Genomic DNA, 18,930 nt, shown 5'->3' with positions numbered 1-18,930 from the left:
TTGTGAACCTACACTGCACTCCCTCAATAGCCAGAATGTCATTCCTCAAATTTAGAGACCAAAATTGCGCATAATATTCCAGGTGCAGTCTCACCAGGGCCCTGTACAGCTGCAGAAGGACCTCTTTGCTTCCCTACTCAATTCCACTTGTTATGACGGCCAGCATGCTATAAGCTTTCTTCACTGCCTGCTGTACTTGCATGCTTGCTTGCATTGACTGATGTACAAGATCACGTAGATCTCGTTGTACTGCCCCTTTACCTAACTTGACTCCATTTAGGTAGTAATCTGCCTTCCTGTTCTTGCCACCATAAGCTGTGATTTATAGAGATGAACAATACAAATACCTACCCCCTAATCTAACGATCATAATTTTGGGATATTTCTCTTTGTTGGGTTGTAAATGCACCCCCATTAAACCCCACCACTGGCATGAAATGAAACACCATTAACATTCAATTAACAAGCTACATAGTTCCATTACAACACGATGATTGTGCCTAAACAACATTAGCTCATCTTATCCATGAGAGCCTCCTCCTATTGCATACTAAACCACTGATCACTCAACTTCCCTTCCTAACTTCCATGTTAGCCGATATGGTTAGTGGTTCTCTCTTTTCAAAAACTCTCAAAACAGCCATCATCACCCTCACCTAAAAAAAACCTTTGACTTTGCAAACTACCCTCCTATTTCCAACCTGCTTTTCCTCTCAAACGTCCTTAAAAATGCTGCTGTCTCCCAAATCCATACATGCTTTATCTCTGAATCTACATGAATCCCTCCAGTTAGAATTCCAATCCATGCTCCAGGATTTAAATAAAAAGAAATGAATAATAACATCAGAAATGATTGACCAAATTTGGGCTCAAGACAGTGACTCTTGGATTAAGTGCTCAGCCATGAAAAAGGTAATGAATGTTAATCAATAATTCACTCATTTTCATAATATCTGCAAAACATTCTACCAAGTAAAATAACATCCAATGTACTTCTGATGAGATTTTTAATAGTAATGATTAACAAACAAACAAGACATTTTGTGATGAATTCTAACACAGTTATAAAGGTGGTATTGCAAAACTTAATTTAAACTCTCTGTATAGCTTCAAATGAACAAAATGACCTCTATTACACAAATGCGTCACTCAGTTTTGGTGACTGAATCTGCCTGTATGCATTTGGAAAAAATGCTCTTATAAATGAACACTACCTTTATCAACTGCCCCTGGACTCGCTGTCCTACATTGGCATCAAAGTAAGCAATGCTTTGATTTTAAAATTATCACCTTAGGTTTTAAATCCTTCTGTGATTGTGTTTCCTGATTTTTAATCTCTTCCACTGCCTACAACCATGCAAAATATTTCCACTCCTCAAATTCTGGCCTCTTGTACATCTTAATTTTAATGACCACATCGTTGGTAGTTATGCCTTGATTTGTTAAGCCTGTAGATTCTGGATTGTTTTCTTCAAACCTTTCTGTTTCTCAGCCGTTCTTCCCTCCTTTTTCCAAAACATTCACCTATTTGATAAAAATATGATCATGTGCTATTTATCCATTCAGGTGGCATAATATCAGACATTGTTTCATAATATTTTTGAGAAGCACTTTGGGATATGTTACCGCTTTAAAGGTGCTATATAAATCTGGCAATAGTTGTTCTTCCCTGACTTTTCTCATTTCCCCCATTGGCAGTTGGACTAGAGCTCATCTCAGCTGCAACTCTGTAATTTCCTTCCAAAACCTCTCCATCTTTCTTCTTAAAATCCAACTCTTTGACTAAGTTTTTTTCTCCCTTGTCCTCATGCCTTATCTTTGTTTCAATATCAATTTTATTCTTTGATTACACTCCTGCGAATTACTTTAGGCAGTTTACCAGGTTGAAGATGATATATAAATGAAAATTGTTGTTGTTTTGAAGTTAGCAAGGTGAACTTAAGTAAAAACTGGAGATGACTCATCAAATGCAATTTTAGTCTCTTCAAAATATTGTAATGTGCCTAGAAAAGCCTGCAACGTCTTCAAGACAAACATAATTTTCTGTTCAGTAAAACAAATTATTGCATGACTTGCATCAATGAGAATGCCTTGGTGGAGGAAATCACTCTGAGAAACTAATCCTCATGAACTCCTTCCTGACATCTTACCTACATAATCAACAATAAAGAGAAACCGACTCACAGGGTATTGGTCGGAGAGTGAGAGGTTAAAAAACCAAAAGAACTGCAGATTCTGGAAATCTGGAACAAAAACAGAAATTGCTGGAAAATCTCAGCATGCCTGGCAGCATCTGTGGAGAGAATTCAGAGTTAACGTTTTGAGTTCAGTGACCCGAACAGGTCACATTGTTCAGAGGAAGGGTCACTGGCCCTGAAATGTTAACTCTGAATTCTCTCCACAGATGCTGCCAGGCATGCTGAGATTTTCCACCAATTTATGTTTGTGTGAGAATTGATTTCCCTGAGCAATTCACAGATGACAAGTGGGGGTGAGCATTTGAAGAGAGAAATGTTGCTGCATTCAGGAAGGAATTGCTGACTTCAGATCATTTATAGAGTCATAGAGTTGTACAGCACGGAACAGACCCTTCGGTCCAACTCATCCTTGCCGACCAGATATCCCAACCTAATCTAGTCCTATTTGCCAGCACTTGGCCCATATCACTCCAAACCTTTCCTATTCATATATCCATCCTGATTCCTTTTAAATGTTGTCATTGTACCAGCCTCAACCACTTCCTCTGGCAGCTCATTCCATGCATGCATCACCTTCTGTGTGAAAAAGTTGCCCCTTAGGTCTCTTTTATATCTTTCCCCTCTCACCATAAACCTATGCCCTATGGTTCTAGACTCCTCCACCCCAGGAAAGAGACTTTGTCTATTTATCCTATCCATGCCCCTCATGGTTTTATAAACTTCTATGAGGTCACCCCTCAACCTTCAATGTTCCAGGGAAAACAGCCCCAGCCTGTTCAGCCTCTCCCTATAGCTCAAAACCTCCAACCCTGGCAACATCCTTGTAAATCTTTTCTGTACCCTTTCAAGTTTCACAACGTTCTTCTGATAGGAAAGAGACTAGAATTGCATAAAATATTCCAAAAGTGGCTGAACCAACGTCCTGTACAGCTGCAACATGACTTCCCAACTTCTATACTCAATACTCTGACTAATAAAGGAAAGCATACCAAACGCCTTCTTCACTATCCTATTGACCTGCAACTCAACTTTCAAGGAGCTATGAACCTGCACTCCAAGGTCTCTTTGTTCAGCAACCCTCTCCAGGACTTTTCCATTAAATGTATAAGTCCTTCTAAGATTTGCTTTCCCAAAATGTAGCACCTCGCACTTACCTAAATTAACCTCTCTGTCACTCCTCAGCCCATTGGCCCATCTGATCAAGATCCCGTTGTAATCTAAGGTACCTTCTTCGCTATCCACTACATCTCCAATTTTGATGTCATCTGCAAACTTATTAACTAGCCTCCTATGTTCATATCCAAATCATTTATGTAAATGACAAAAAGTAGTGGATCTAGCATCGATCCTTGTGGCATTCCACTGGTCACAGGCCTCCAGTCTGAAAAACAACCCTCCACTACGATCCTCTGTCTTCTACCTTTGAGCCAGTTCTGTATCCAAATGGCGAGTTTTCCCTGTATTCCATGAGATCTTACCTTGTTAACGAGTCTCCCATGGGGAACCTTGTCGAACACCTTACCAAGTCCATATAGATCATGTCCACAGTTCTGCCTTTTGTTACTTCTTCAAAAAACTCACTCAAGTTTGTGAGACATGATTTCCCACGCACAAAGCCATATTGACTATACCTAATCAGCCCTTGCCTTTCCAAGGAGGTGTAAACCCTATTCTTCAGGATTCCTTCCAACAATTTGCCCACCACTGATATCAGGCTCACTGGTCTATAGTTCCCTGGTTTGTCCTTACCACCTTTCTTAAACAATGGTACCAGATTAGCCAACCTTATCTAGACTCTGGTTTCCAGCATCTGCAGTCATTGTTTTTGTCTGGATGATTTTAACACTACTGCGAATCCTCTTGCAAGGATGCCTGCCTTGAAGAAGTTTTACTCCTTTCTCTACAAGAATCTCAGTGAGTCGCTCTCTCACTGCAACCCCCAGGTCATCTCCTCTGCCCTGAAACTCTTCAACCATGTCCTGAAACAGACTCACTACCACAGCCACATTTGCTTTCTCAGTGCCTGCCTCCGTAACCAACTCATCCCACACGGACTCCGGACTAGCTTTAAACCAGCAGAGTTCAGAACCAAACAGGACAAACAATACAGACTACAGATTCAAAAACACCAGCAATGGTTCTCTCAAAATCCTTCACTCTAATCTAGGCCCAGCAATCACTTCCCTAGCCTCCCATAGAGGTCTAGGGTACACCTGATCAGGTCCTGGGCACATCCACCTTTATACATCTCAAGACATCCAGCATTTCCTCCTCTGTAATATGGACATTTTTCAAGATGTCACCATCTATTTCCCCACTTTCTATATCTTCCAGGCCCATCTCCACAGTAAATACTGATGTAAAATACTCGTTTAGTATCTCCCCCATTTCCTGTGACTCCACACAAAGGCCACCTTGCTGATCTTTGAGGGGCCCTATTCGCTCTCTAGTTACCCTTTTGTCCTTAATGTATTTGTAAAAACCCTTTGGATTCTCCTTAACCCTATTTGCCAAAGCTATCTCATGCCCCTTTTTTCCCTCCTGATTTCCCTCTTAAGTATACTCCTGCTGTCTTTATACTCTCTAAGGATTCACTCAATCTCTCCTGTCTATACCTGACATATGCTTCCTTCTTTTTCTAACCAAACCCTCAATTTCTTTAGTCATCCAGCATTCCCTATACCTACCAGCCTTTCTTTTCACTCTGGACTCTCGTTATCAGATTTCTGAAGGCTTCCCATTTTCCAGCCGTCCCTTTACCTGCAAACATCTGCACCCGATCAGCTTTTGAACGTTCTTGCCTAATACCGTCAAAATTAGCCTTCCTCCAATTTAGAACTTCAACTTTTAGATCTGGTCTATTTTTTTTCATCACTATTTTAAATCTAATAGAATTATGGTCGCTGGCCCCAAAGTGCCACTGACACCTCAGTCTCCTGCCCTGCCTTATTTCCCAAGAGTAGGTCAAGTTTTGCACCTTCTCTAGTAGGTACATCCACATACTGAATCAGAAATTTTCTTGTACACCCTTAACAAATTCCTCTCCATCTAAACCCTTAACACTATGGCAGTCCCAGTCTATGTTTGGAAAGTTAAAATCCTCTACCATAACAACTCTACTATTCTTACAGATAACTGAAGTCTCCTTACAAATTTATTTCTCAATTTCCCACTGACAATTAGGGGGGTCTATAATACAATCCCAATAAGGTGATCATCCCTTTCTCGTTTGACCCAAATAACTTCCCTCGATATATTTCTGGGAATATCTTCTCTAAGTACAGCTGTAAGGCTATCCCTTATCAAAAACATCACTCCCCTTCCTCTCTTGCCTCATTTTCTGTCCTTCCTATAGCATTTGTATCCTGGAACAGTAAGCTGCCAGTCCTGTTCATCCCTGAGCAACGTTTCTGTAATTGCTATGATATCTCAGTCCCATGTTCCTAACCATGCCCTGAGTTTGTAGGCAGAGGAAATGGCTCCTAATTGCATGGTTAACATGATGAATGTTGGAGTCCAGCATCCACACCTGCAACTCAGCAGGCAGCTTCACACAGAATGCAGATAATCCTGGAAACCCATCCAGGCAATTGTTTGAGGTTCAAAGAACTTCAAAGTGTATTGATGGGATGCCAACTAACAACACTGCCATAGAACAGAACACTTCCACGGCGCTCCTCTAATTGATTGGAGTATTCAGCCTGTAATAATCCCAATTACTACGTCCAAAACCAATGGGATGCCAAGTGTAATTACAGGAATTAATGCCTCTCTAAGGAGCAAGCACTCAAGCTCCTTCCTTAATGTTTCCTCCTATGGCATCCTAACAACGGATCTTCAGGCAAGGAGCGCATATCCCTTGCTGTGCAAATGCCAGGTCAGTGTAAGCTGATCCTTCTAGGACCATGGAAATTCTGAATCAAGAATGGCCCAGATCTCTCACATTCAATTGAACTATCCCAGTTTCTAAGCACTCTGCCTTATTTGTTACAGAGCGATTTGTAGATTAGGAACTTGAGAAAGCAAAATACAGTGACTACAAGTCACTCTGAATAAATAATTTTAGAGAGGGAGAATTATTTTTGGCATTTCCTGGTGAATATCTTCATTGAGAGCAAGAGTCCTTGATCACATAAAGTAGTGAATTAACTATTGGGTTTACTATCAACATTTGAGAGTTGAGAGACGGTATGAAAAATATATAAAGGACTTCGACAGAAGTGTTGTTGCTTCTGTTGCTTATAATCTGATAGCTGAGCAAAGGATATGCAAATTTAGGGAAGAGGGGGAGAAATTGGATTGAACAATACCTAAATTTGGGTATACCTCCTTGAACTTTAACAACACTCAGCACATTTTCTATACAAATATTTTTTCAAAAGAATTCAAATAATTGTGGCCGGCACGGTGGCACAGTGGTTAGCACTGCTGCCTCACAGTGCTAGAGATCTGGGTTCAATTCCCACCTCAGGCGACTGACTGTGTGGAGTTTGCACATTCTCCCCATGTCTGTGTGGGTTTCCTCTGGGTGCTCCGGTTTCCTCCCACAATCCAAAAATGTGCAGGTTAGGTGAATTGGCCATGCTAAATTGACCGTAGTGTTAGGTGAAGGGGTAAACATAGGGGAACGGGTCTGGGTGGGTTGCGCTTTGGCGGGTCGGTGTGGACTTGTTGGGCCGAAGGGCCTGTTTCTACACTGTAAGTAATCTAATCTAATTGTAATTCCAGTTTGAACTTATTTCATCCATGTGAGATGTGAATCTTGTTGGTGAGGCCAGCAATTTTTGTCCATCCCTAACTGCCCTTGAGAAGGTGGGAATGAGCCTCCTACTTGAATCGTTGCAGTACACTTAGCAAAGGTACTCCCACAATGCTGTTAGCTGCAGAATTACAGGATTTTGACAAAGCAATGATAGAGGAATGACAATACAGTTCCAAGTCTTGAAGGGGAACTTGCGGATGGTGGTGTTCTCAGTGAAGATATAAAACAGGTTGGACTTAGAGCTTGAAACTCCTATATATTGGTATAGGTTGAAAAGAAAACACTTCAGCCTCTGGTTTCACAATAGACTGTGTCATCTTGTCACTTCTCATACAGATATTTCCTGCAAACAAAACCTCAGAGTTATCTTCCTCATTTTGAGTTTCCTGCTGGGGATTTAAGGGTTCGATATGACAACCTTCTGTATTTCAGAGAACCACGCATATTGAAGAAGTTGAAAAACATTTGCTTCATTACCAGATGGTAGTCCGCCTGCCTTCATTTATCCACAGACTGAACACCACAGCTGAAGCAGACTCCATTCTTCTGGTAGGTTTGACTGTTACATATAGCTATGCAGGTATGAAATTAATGGTTATCATCAAAAATAATACTTTGTAATTATTGGGAAACTCTAATATTCAGACAATTGATTTTAAAATTTCCTTAATCAAAGTTAATTTAAATAATTTTTCATCAATTTAATTCTCATTAATTTGATGGGTATCTGTGCAGGTTTATGGAACATGCTACTTTCCTACGCAAGTGTCTACATCAGAAATCCCCAGACTAGCTCCAAAATAATGTTTTAATAATTGTGCAACGTGCTTTGGCTCAACTTATAAAGAAGGATTTTATGAAACTTAAATAAGGTGGAAATGTACAGACCTGGTTTAAGTCATTTTTAAGAAAGGCTTTATGTCCCTTAGAGAAATTTGGTTGAATCCCCTACATAAAGGAGGCAAGAGGAAGAAGACGACAATAAAGTGGAAGTTAGCCTAGAGTTGGCAATTCCGTGTTGGTATAAATAACATGGGTAAAAATGGTTACACAGCTTCATAGTTGTTTTTACATTATTTGTCATATTTTAATGAGCTTAAGTAAAGGAACAAATAAACTATTTTTTCTTCATAGAATGATACAAAATACATATTTGAAAACTACAGAGGAACGGATACTTCATTCCCTTTGTTTCTTCAGAAGACAAAAGAGAAATGTGACTTCCATATTTCTGAAGCTCGACAAGAGAGAAAAACATTTGTGCTCTCCTCATGACCCATTCAGCAAAGACACCACGCACTATAGTACTGCACCCTAAAAGTAAGGTCTATATTCAATCCATAAAGATACAACTGGGGCAATAGTTAGTTTAATATTGTTGATCCCAGTAGCCCTGGGTTAGGAGTGGGAAGTATTGACCAGGGGTCATGATTGCCTGCTGAATGTAAATTTATAAACATAATGAGAATCAAAGGAATACTTTGATAGCCTTTACCCAAGGCTGAAATCTGGATAAAGGTGATTCTAGGTGAGTACCAAAGAGCTGTTCTTGACCACAGAACTACACTCTAGGGGGAACTAATACTTTTTGAGAAACAAACTGAAATTGATGAAGAAACTCAACAGGTCTGGCAGCATCTATGTAGAGAAAACAGAGTTAGCACTGAGTCCAGTGACCCTTGTCACTTGGAAACTCGAAACATTAACTCTGTTTTCTCTATAAACATGCTGCCAGACCTGCTGAGTGTCTTCAGCAATTTCTGTTTTGGTTTCAGATCTCCAGCAGCTACAGTTCTCTGCTTTATTTTAAATACATTTTAGTTTCATTACAGTTCTTCAGGCACATATGAGCCACAGGAGTGTCGTATACCCAGGAAGTAACATGCAAACGTCAATATAAGTGATGGCCCACAGCTCTTAACACAACATGCAGTCTCACAGGAAGTAACATTATGTTCACTCTATAAAAACCTTATTGTAAGATGACTCCATTTTTCTCAAATACATAGTGTTGCATGTACCTAACATGCTTCCAGTTATTTTTCTTCATTTATGATCTATATCTGTGTCCAGAATAATCAGTGGCATTTATTTTGCTATCCTCACTGATTACAAAATACCATCATCCAGCCTTCATATTTGCACTTGAACACAACTGCCGCCCAAACATTGCTTACAGGTGATGTACTAGGCCACAACAAATATCACTATTTTCTCTCTCATAGTTGAGTTGTTAAAATATGGTTTTACATCTATGATAAAACCAAAAGGATTAAAACAAGTCCATAACTTCTATTCTTTAACAATGCATCAGAGTGATTGGAAAATTTGGAATGTTATGCAATTCATGGCTTGGTCATTTTTGTATTTAGCTTGTATCAATTTTTTTCTAAAGTTAAGCACGATAATAATTTGAAATCCATGTTCCAGTATTTATTCTTTACTGTTATTTCAGATACCAAGAAACCCAAGATAAATTCAAGATAACCCAAGATAAAATAACTTTCCATCCATGAGTCAAGTGATCACAGCTTCTGCACTGAGTGTATTTGACAAGCTGAATTCAGACACTCAATTTAAAACAGTGTCAGTTTGTCAAATACCCCAAGTGCAGAGCTGAAACACAGCTGAACATTGTCCAGTGCTGGGCGAGGCTGACAAGCATACAACTGGCGAGACTCCAATATCTGCATATGTATGTGTACACGTGCTTACAAGACCCAGAGTGAATTAAGTGCACTTTGTGAACTGAATAGCTGTTGGAATGGTTATTATTAAGATGTTACAGAGCCTTTCTGTGCCCAACACAAAATGTTTATTTCAAAATGGATGTTACATTCTCGTTATATTAAACTAATGGGCAGCTTGTAAGATATCATGACATCACTAACCACATTTTCGGCACTGGCTTTAGCTCAGTAGTTACTTCAATTTCCTTGAAATCTGTCTGGTCGCATGTTCATGTCCAGTTAACTACAGGCGCTGCCCAGCACTTCATTCCTTCAGTAACTTTCTGGGGCACATGGTGGCTCAGTGGTTAGCATTGCTGCCTCACAGAACCAGTGATCCGGGTTCAATTCCCACCCCAGGCAACTGTCTGTGTGGAGTTTGCACATTCTCCCCATTTCTGCATGCGGTTTCCTCCCACAATCCAAAGATGTGCAGGTTAGGTAAATTGGTCATGCTAAATTGTCCATAGCGTTAGGTACACTAGTCAGGGGTAAATGTAGGGGAATAGGTCTGGGTGGGTTGCTCTTCGGAGGGTCGGTGTGGATTTGTTGGGCCAAACGGCCTGTTTCCATACTGTAGGAAATCTAATTTAATCAATATTAAGACTGTTAAAATAATAAGAATTTTTCTTAATGTAAATAAACAGTTGAATCTCTGGTGCTTATCCAGCACTTATTTTCCTACATGAACAGTAAAAATATTCAGAGTCTCTAGGCCCCATCCATTCTCAATGAGACAGGTTTCACCTTTCCACCTTTTCCATTTATCATCAATATCTGAACATTCTATCACTGCCTCTGCAGGAGGCAAATTCTGCACAATGAGATCATGCCTCTCCATCAACTAACATAAATGGACCAGGAAGACTAGCTGTTCTTCCTTGGAGAGGACATTTGATAATGTTCAACATAGGTCAATTGTCTAAATTTCTGTCCTCAATTAACATTGTTAATGTGGAAACCAGCAAGTTAATAAAACAGGTACTTATGAATTCACCTTAAGTCATCAACAAGAGACAAGTTACATTTTTTCCATTGTTGCATTCAACAGACCATTGAATAATTTGAAACTTTTGTCTTCATTACACCACCTGAAATTTAATTGCAAGTATGAGGGTTATCTTGATAAGATTAGGATCAGTTTAAAGAAAATTCTCTGATCGCTTGCAGAAAGAGACTGTCTTTCAAACCAAAAAAGAGAAAATGCTGGAAAATCTCAGCAGGTCTGGCAGCATCTGTAAGGAGAGAAAAGAGTTGACATTTCGAGTCTAACTGACCCTTTGTCAAAGCTTTGCATATTCTCCCCATGTCTGTGTGGGTTTCCTCTGAGTGCTCTAGCAAAGCTTTGACAAAGGGTCAGTTAGACTCGAAACGTCAGCTCTTTTCTCTCCTTACAGATGCTGCTAGACTTGCTGAGATTTTCCAGCATTTTCTCTTTTTTGGTTTCAGATTCCAGCATCCGCAGTAATTTGCTTTTATCCAGTGTCTTTCAAACCATTTCTCAGCACCTTCAGGACAGGCCGTGTGCATTTACGGCAAGAGCCTTTGTTTCATCAGTAAGTGACACGTATATATAAAGTATGGACAACAAATGTTGGCCTAGTCGACAATGCCCACATCCCATCAACAAAAAAATTTCAAAAGAAGAAATATGAGCAGGAATAGATCAGAGTAGTTTATCAAACTTGCTCTGACATTAGCTGATTTTGTTTAGATTAGATTAGATTCCCTACAGTGCAGAAACAGGTCCTTTGGCCCAACCAGTCCACACCGACCTTCCAAAGAGTAACCTACCCAGACCCATTTCCCTCTGACTATTGCACCTAACACTATGGTCAATTTAGCATGGCCAATTCACCTGACCTGCACATCTTTAGACTGCGGGAAGAAACTAGAGCACCTAGAGGAAACCCACACAGACACGGGGAGAATATGCAAACTCCACACAGATAGTCAACCAAGACTAGAATCGAACCTGGGTTCCTGGTGCTGTGAGGCAGCAGTGCTAACCACTGAGCCAACATGCTGCCTGATGATTGGCTTAAATCCAATTTAAAATCCTCTCCTATATTTAGAACATAGGAGCAAGATTAGACCATTCAGCCCTTTGAGAATGATGGTTGATTGTCTACATTAATGTTATGTTCCCTCACTATTTTCATATCCCTTTATGTCTTTAGTAACTCTCAGCTGAACTTATTGAACAAATGAGCTTCCACAGCTCACTATGGTAGAGAGTTCCATTGATTCATCACCTTATGTGTGAAGAAGCTGTAGGACAGTCCTAAATGACTTGTCTTTTACTCTGACATCATGTCTCCCAATTCTAGAGCGCACAGCCAGGGTAACATCCTTACTGCATCTACTCTGACTGCCCCTTTAAGAATTTTGCATGTTTCTATAGGATCATCTGTCATTCTTCTGAACTACAGAGAATATAGTCAAAAGGTGTGGCACTGGAAAAGCACACCAGGTCAGGCAGCATCTGAGGAGCAGGAGAATAGATCTTCACAAGCCCTTCATCAGGGCTTATGCCCAAAACACAATTCTCCTGCTCCTTGGATGCGACCTGACCTGCTATGCTTTTCCAGTGCCACACTTTTCGACTCTGATCTTCAGTATCTGCAGTCCTCACTTTCTCCTACAGAAAATATAGGCCTAGTCTCCTCAATCTCTCTTCATTGGGTCCCACCATCCCAGGAAGCAGTCTGGTAAATCTCTGCTGCTCCCTATATCTTTCCTTAGGCAAGGGTATCAGAACTGCACACATTACTCCAGTGACTATACAATTAAAGCAAGACTTCTTTGATCATATATTTCAATCCTCTTGTGATAAAAGATAACCTATCAATTTTCCTTCCAAATTGCTTGACTATTAGCTTTCAGTGAGTTATTAACAGACACCTCTTGACATCAACACTTTCCAATCTCACAGTCAAAAAACACTCTGCATCTCCATTCCTCTTTCCTAAGTGAATAACCACACATTTTTCTCCATCGCATTCCATTGAGCATCCACTTGCCCACTCACAGCCTCATTTCCTGAGAGTTCAAATGTGTGCTTATCTCAGCCTTCAATATATTCAACGATGAATCATCCATAATCATTATGGATAGAGAACACAGTTCACAAACCTCAGTCCAAAATGTATGGTCCATTGGCCTGAGACTGTGACCATGTGTTCTAGGTTTCTCAGTCAGGGCAAACAATCTGTCACCATTGACTCTGTTAAACCCCTTCAAAATCTTGCATGTATCAATGAGATCACCCTTCATTCTTCTAAACTTCAGTGAAAATAGGCACAGTTGACCCAACCTATTACCATAGCAAAAACCCTCTCATCAACACATCAATTAAGTTAACATTTGCTATTCCACCTCCAATGCAAGTACAGGATATATTCTTTTTAACAAAATAAAGCCCAAATTGCACATAGTGCTCCACGTGTGTTCTCACTAAAGCCTTATACATTGTAACAAGAGTTCCTTATTCTTGAGGCCCAATCCCCTGGCCAACAGGTTCAAAAGACTGCTTCTATCTGATGAATGTTTCTATTTGGTAATCTGTGGTTAGTAAATAAAACTGAAAATATCAATGATGTACCCCTCAGATGTTCCACACATTTAGGTTTATCACTGCTTGATCATCTTTGAAGAGAAGTTACTATTTCTTAGTGAGAGACTTGGAATAGAAATAAAAACTCTCTCTAATGTGTAACCGTTCCATCAGTTCTGAAAAGAGAATAGACAGGCTAATATTTGAGCTTGACACTATGTATCAGCTCTGAGATCAGTTTTGGTACAGGCTTTCTGCTTTTCCTTCAGATATACAGCTGGACAGTTTATTTCTTCATCATATATATAAATCTTCATAGAGTTGCCACAATTTCTAATTTTGCAATTCATAAGGTACTACTACATTAAAATTTCTAAAGATGGAAAACGCTGCTTTATATGATATGATGCAGATTGAGCCAAATTTGTGAAGAATGTATACGTTTAATGAAACCGAGAATATTAATAAAATTATGTTTGTGACTTAACATGTTCTGTTCACTATACTGGGTAAGAAATGCAAAGTTAAAAACACACAGCTTTGCAAAGTAAAGTGACTCATTTAACAAGTTAAAAGATATTTCAGCACAAATGACTCATCTGAAAAGTGCAATCACACTTTGTTATATTTGTTGAGGAGGTAGTTTTAATTGTAGTCAATACATTGATTTAGAAAATGTATTTCATTTAAGTTTTGCAAGAAATGCAAACATTTCTGAAAATATTCAATGTTACTCACATATTTTTATCAGCTTTCTGTTTTGAGGAAATTGTTCCAAGATTATGTGATATTAGAGCATGATATTTTTCAGAAACTAGCTACAATGTGTTACTGGAAAGGCAATTACTTTCTACCACTAATATTTGACAGATTGTTTGATAGCCAACTAAGTTCACTGGAGGTTTTTAATGAAGACATAATGCTCAATCATAAAAGCTTAGAAGATCCAGATTTAATTCAGCTCTGTGCTGGATTAGTTGATCTCAGTCAAAGTGGCAATTGGTGAATTATCTCACAACTTCAGTGTCCTTCAGCCAAGGGAATGGAAAGCTCAGACAGAACTCCCACTCATGACTACTACCACATGCTGGAGAGTACAGTCATGTAGAAACAAAGAGTGAACAGGATCAAGCTTGATTATGATTCCATCCTCAATTACTTAGGTATTTGCATATATTCTTGACTCAACCATGAAGGTCTGCCTGCTGCGGCCTGTGGTACTGAATCCCTGTGAATACACTGGAAAATGAAAGAATATTGAAATGACAAGGCGAGAAAATAATGCAATGAGTATTTCAGAATCCAATGGAGCTTTCTGTCACTGAATTAGGGAAGTTTTTTTGTTCGATGGGCCAATGGGTGGGGGAGAGGCAGATTAATTTAGATAAATGTGAGGTGTTGCATTTTGGAAAGGCAAATCAGAGCAGGACTTATATCTTTAATGGTAAGGTCATGGGAGTGTTGCTGAAGAAGGACACCTTGGAGTCCAGGTTCATAGTTCCTTGACAGTGAAGACACAGGTAGATAGGATAGTGAGGAAGGTGTTTGGTATGCTTTCCTTTATTGGACAGAGCATTGAGTATAGGAGTTGGGACTGTACAGGACATTGGGTAGGCCAATTTTGGAATATTCTGCACAATTCTGGACTCCTTCCTATTGTATGGCTGTTGTGAAACTTGAAAGGGTTCAGAAAAGATTTACAAGAATGTTGCCAGGGTTGGAAGATTTGAGCTATTGGGAGAGGCTGAATAGGCCGGGGCTGTTTTCTTGGAGCATTGGAGACTGAGGGGTGATTTTATAAAGGCTTATAAAACCATGAGGGGTATAGGTAGGGTAAATAAACAAGATCTTTTCCCTGGGATGGGCAAGTCCAGAACTAGAGGGCATTGGTTTAAGGTGAGATGGGAAAAATCAAAAAAGGGCCCAAATGGGTAACTTTTTTAAGCAGATGGGTCGTGCGTGTATGGAATGAACTGCCAGAGAAAGTCGTGGAAGCTGGTACAATGACAACATTTGAAAGGTATCTGGATGGCTATAGCAAGAGGAAGGGTTCAGAGGGATATGGGCCATGTGCTGGCAAATAGAACTAGATTAGGTTAGGATAACTGGTTGGCATGGTCACGTTGGACCAAAGGGTCTGGTTCCGTGTTGTACATCTCTGTGACTCTATGACTCCATCAACACAGGAAAAACACTTGAATAATGGGCCACCTTCAAAGAGGAGATGGTTTCAGCACAGTCAAGGTATATCCCCCCAAAAGAGAAAGGTAAAGGAAAGCAATCTAAAGCTCTCAGGATGATAAAGGAGATAGAAATGAAATTAAAGAAGAAACCATGTAGTGATGACAGGTCTTTGGTCCTAAATACAGTTGAGAATGAAGCTGCATACAGAAGGGTCAGAAGGGACTTGTTAAAGTAAAAGGAAGGGGTAAAGATGGATTTTTTTAAAAAAGACAGGCAACTAACACAAAAGGAAATCCCACCAACTTCTTTAGGCATGTCAATTGTAAAAGGATGGTAAAACTTGGAGGAAGGTGACAAATTAGGAACCAAAAAGGAGTCTTACAATGTGAGGTAAGAGACGCGGCTGAGCTGTTAAATGAATACTTTGCATTTGTCTTAATGCATGAAGCAGATGTTACCCATGCCATGGTGACAGAAAAGGAAGTTGAGTCACTAGAAGGTTTGAAAACTGATAAGGTGGTGGTCCTGGATAAACGGTCAGTACTTAACTAGGACTAGATGAAATCCACTCAAGGATGGTGAAGAAAGTGAGACTGGAAATTGCAGAGGCAATTATCTTCCAATCTTTCAACAGTCCCTGTATTTGGGGATGGTGTTGGAGAATTAGAGAATTGCAAACATTAAATCTTTATTCAAATAATGTTGTAAACATTCGGCCCAGCAATTACAACCAGTCAGTTTAACTTTGGCGGTAGCGTAACTTCTAAGAAAAATTATTCAGGACAGAATTAATAATCATTAAAAAAAATATGGATTGATTCAGAAGAGTTAGCATGGATTCATTAATGAAAATCATGTCGAACTAGCTGGAATTCTTTGAAGATGTAACAAAGAGTGTTAATGGTAATGAGGTTGATATGGTGTCCATGGACTTCCAAAAGGCATTCAATATGGTATCACACAATTGACTTGAGAGGAAAGTATAGGTCATCGAATAAAAGGCACATTAGCATCATAGCACCCTCACAGTTTGGAAGCAGGCCATTTAGCCCATTGAGTCCACATCAACTCTCCGAAGAGGCTCCCACCCATACCCATACCCCTACCCTATTCTTGTAACCCTGTATTTCCAATAGCTAATCCATCGAGACTGCACATCTCTGGATACTATGGGCAATTTAGCATGGTCAATCTACCTAACCTGCATTAGTCAGGTACATTTGTCTGTGGGAGGAAACCGGAGCACTCAGAGGAAACCCATGCAGATTGTTGCCCAAAGCTGGAATTGAACCCAGTTCATGGCAGTGTGAGGCATCAGTGCTAATCATTGAGTAACCATGCTGCAGATATAAAATTGCCTGAGGATTAGAAAAGAGAGAGTAATAGGCAATGATCATCGTCAGCCGAAAAGAAGGTTTGTAGTAGAGATCCCCATGGGTCAGAATTGGGATTCTTGCTTTTCCTGATCTATATTAATGATCTAGATTTTGGTGTGTAGGGGACAATTTCAAAGTTTGTGAAAGACACAAACACGTGGGAGAATTATAAACTGTGAAGAGGACAGTGTAGAACTATGAAAGGGCATGGACATGTTGATGGAGTGGGTAGATAGACAGCAGATGAAGTTCAATGTGGAGTAGTGTGAGTACATGAGACCGTAAGAAACAGGAACAAGAGCAGGCCATTTGGTCCCACAGCCTCATGGCTGATCCAACATTCTTCAAGTCCACTTTCCTCTCTTTCCCATAGTATGTATATTAGGTTGATATCAAAATGAAAAATAGGTCACATGAAATTCAGGGTGTGCAGAGTGAGCCCAGTATTGTGGAAGAGTGAGCCCAGTGTTGGGGGGGGGGGGGGGGGGGAGCGTAGGAGGCAGAGGGCTTTGCTGTAGGAGACAGAGGGTGGTGATGGAGGCTTGTTCTTCGGACTGGAGGACCATGACCAGCAATGTTCCACAGGAATTGGTACTGGGTCAACTTTTGTTTGTCATTTAAATAAATGATTTGGATGAGAATATAGAAGGCATGGTTAGTAAGTTTGTGGATGACACAACAATTGGTGACATAGTGGGCAGCGAAGAAGGTTATCTAAGATTACAAAGAGATCTTGGTCAATTGGGCAATGGACTGAGGAGTGACAGATGGAGCCTAATTTGGATAAATGCAAGGTATTGCATTTTGGTAAAACAGATAAGGGCAGGACTTATACAATTAATGGTTGGGCCCTGGGTAGTTTGTTGAACAGAGAGACCCAGGAACTCAGGTACATAATTCTTTGAAGTTTGTGCCACTAGAAGACATGGTGGTGAAGATGGCATTTAGCATGCTTGCCTTGATTGCTCAAACCTTTGAGTATAAGAGTTAGGACATCATGTTAAGGTTGTACAGGACATTGATGAGGCCTCTTCTGCAGTTCTGGTCTACTATTACAGGAAGGATATTATTAAACTGAAGAGGGTTCAGAAGATATTTACCAGATGTTGCTGGGAATGGAGGGTTTAAATTATAAGAAGAGACTGGATATGCTGGGACTTTTCATTGGAGCATAGGAGGTTGAGGGGTGATCTTATAGAGGTTTATAAAATCATGAGAGGCATAGATAAGGTGAATAGCAAAGGGTTTTTTTCCCTTAAGTGGGGAGTTCAAAACTAGAGTGCATATTTTTAAGTTGACAGGAGAAAGATTTTAAAAGAACATGGGGTGGGGAGGGGAGGGTGGGGAAACGCTTTTACACAGAGTGGTTAGTGTGTAGGATGAACTGCCAGAGGAAGTGGCGGATGTGGGTTTGGTTACAATGTTTAAAACACATTTGGATAAGTTCATTAATAGGAAAGGACTGTAGGGATGTGGCAGTCAAAAACAGTGGCACTGGAAAAGCATAACAGGTCAGGCAGCATCCGAGGAGCAGGAGAGTCAATGTTTCAGGCATCAACTCTTCATCTATGATTCTAAAACTCCTGATTCCCCTACTGATTAAGAGTCTATCTATCTCAGCATTAACAATACACAAGGATTCTTCCCCCACAGTTCTCTGTGGCAGAGAATTCCAAAAACACACAACACTCTGAGAGAAAAACTTAACTGCCTCTCTATTTCAGTCTTAAACTGGTGCCCCTTGATTCTGAGATTATGCCCTCTGGTCCTAGATTCTCCCATAAAGGGAAACTCCTCTCAGCATTTACCCTGTCAAGCCTCTTAAGAATCCGATATATTGAATAAGGTCACTTCTTATTCCTCCAAACTCCAGAGAGTAGAGTCCCAATCTGTTTAGCCTTTGCTCATAAGACAATGTCTCCATTCCAGGGACCATCAAGTAATGCACTTTGGTACAAAGGTTGTTGAGAGATAAGACAAGACCAAGGGGATTACTCTTGAGGGTGTGCAAGAGAAGAGAGACCTGGGTATGTATGTGCAGAAGTCATTAAAGGTGATAGGACAAATGGAGAGAGATGTTAATAAAGTATGCTGTATTCTAGGTTTCATAAATAGGAGTATAGGT

At 40.1% G+C, this 18,930-nt stretch overlaps 1 long non-coding RNA gene across 1 annotated transcript; it reads left to right on the top strand.

Moving 5' to 3' along the window:
• Positions 1 to 7,381: 7,381 nt before the first annotated feature.
• LOC122557506 lies at positions 7,382 to 10,056 on the top strand. Its single transcript, XR_006313858.1, has 3 exons — positions 7,382 to 7,509; positions 8,095 to 8,280; positions 9,416 to 10,056. It is a non-coding gene; the product is annotated as an uncharacterized LOC122557506 (long non-coding RNA).
• Positions 10,057 to 18,930: the final 8,874 nt, after the last annotated feature.

This window comes from Chiloscyllium plagiosum, chromosome 15, assembly GCF_004010195.1.
Source record: "Chiloscyllium plagiosum isolate BGI_BamShark_2017 chromosome 15, ASM401019v2, whole genome shotgun sequence".
NCBI classification, from domain to species: domain Eukaryota; kingdom Metazoa; phylum Chordata; class Chondrichthyes; order Orectolobiformes; family Hemiscylliidae; genus Chiloscyllium; species Chiloscyllium plagiosum.
This window is presented reverse-complemented; position numbering and strand designations above follow the sequence as displayed.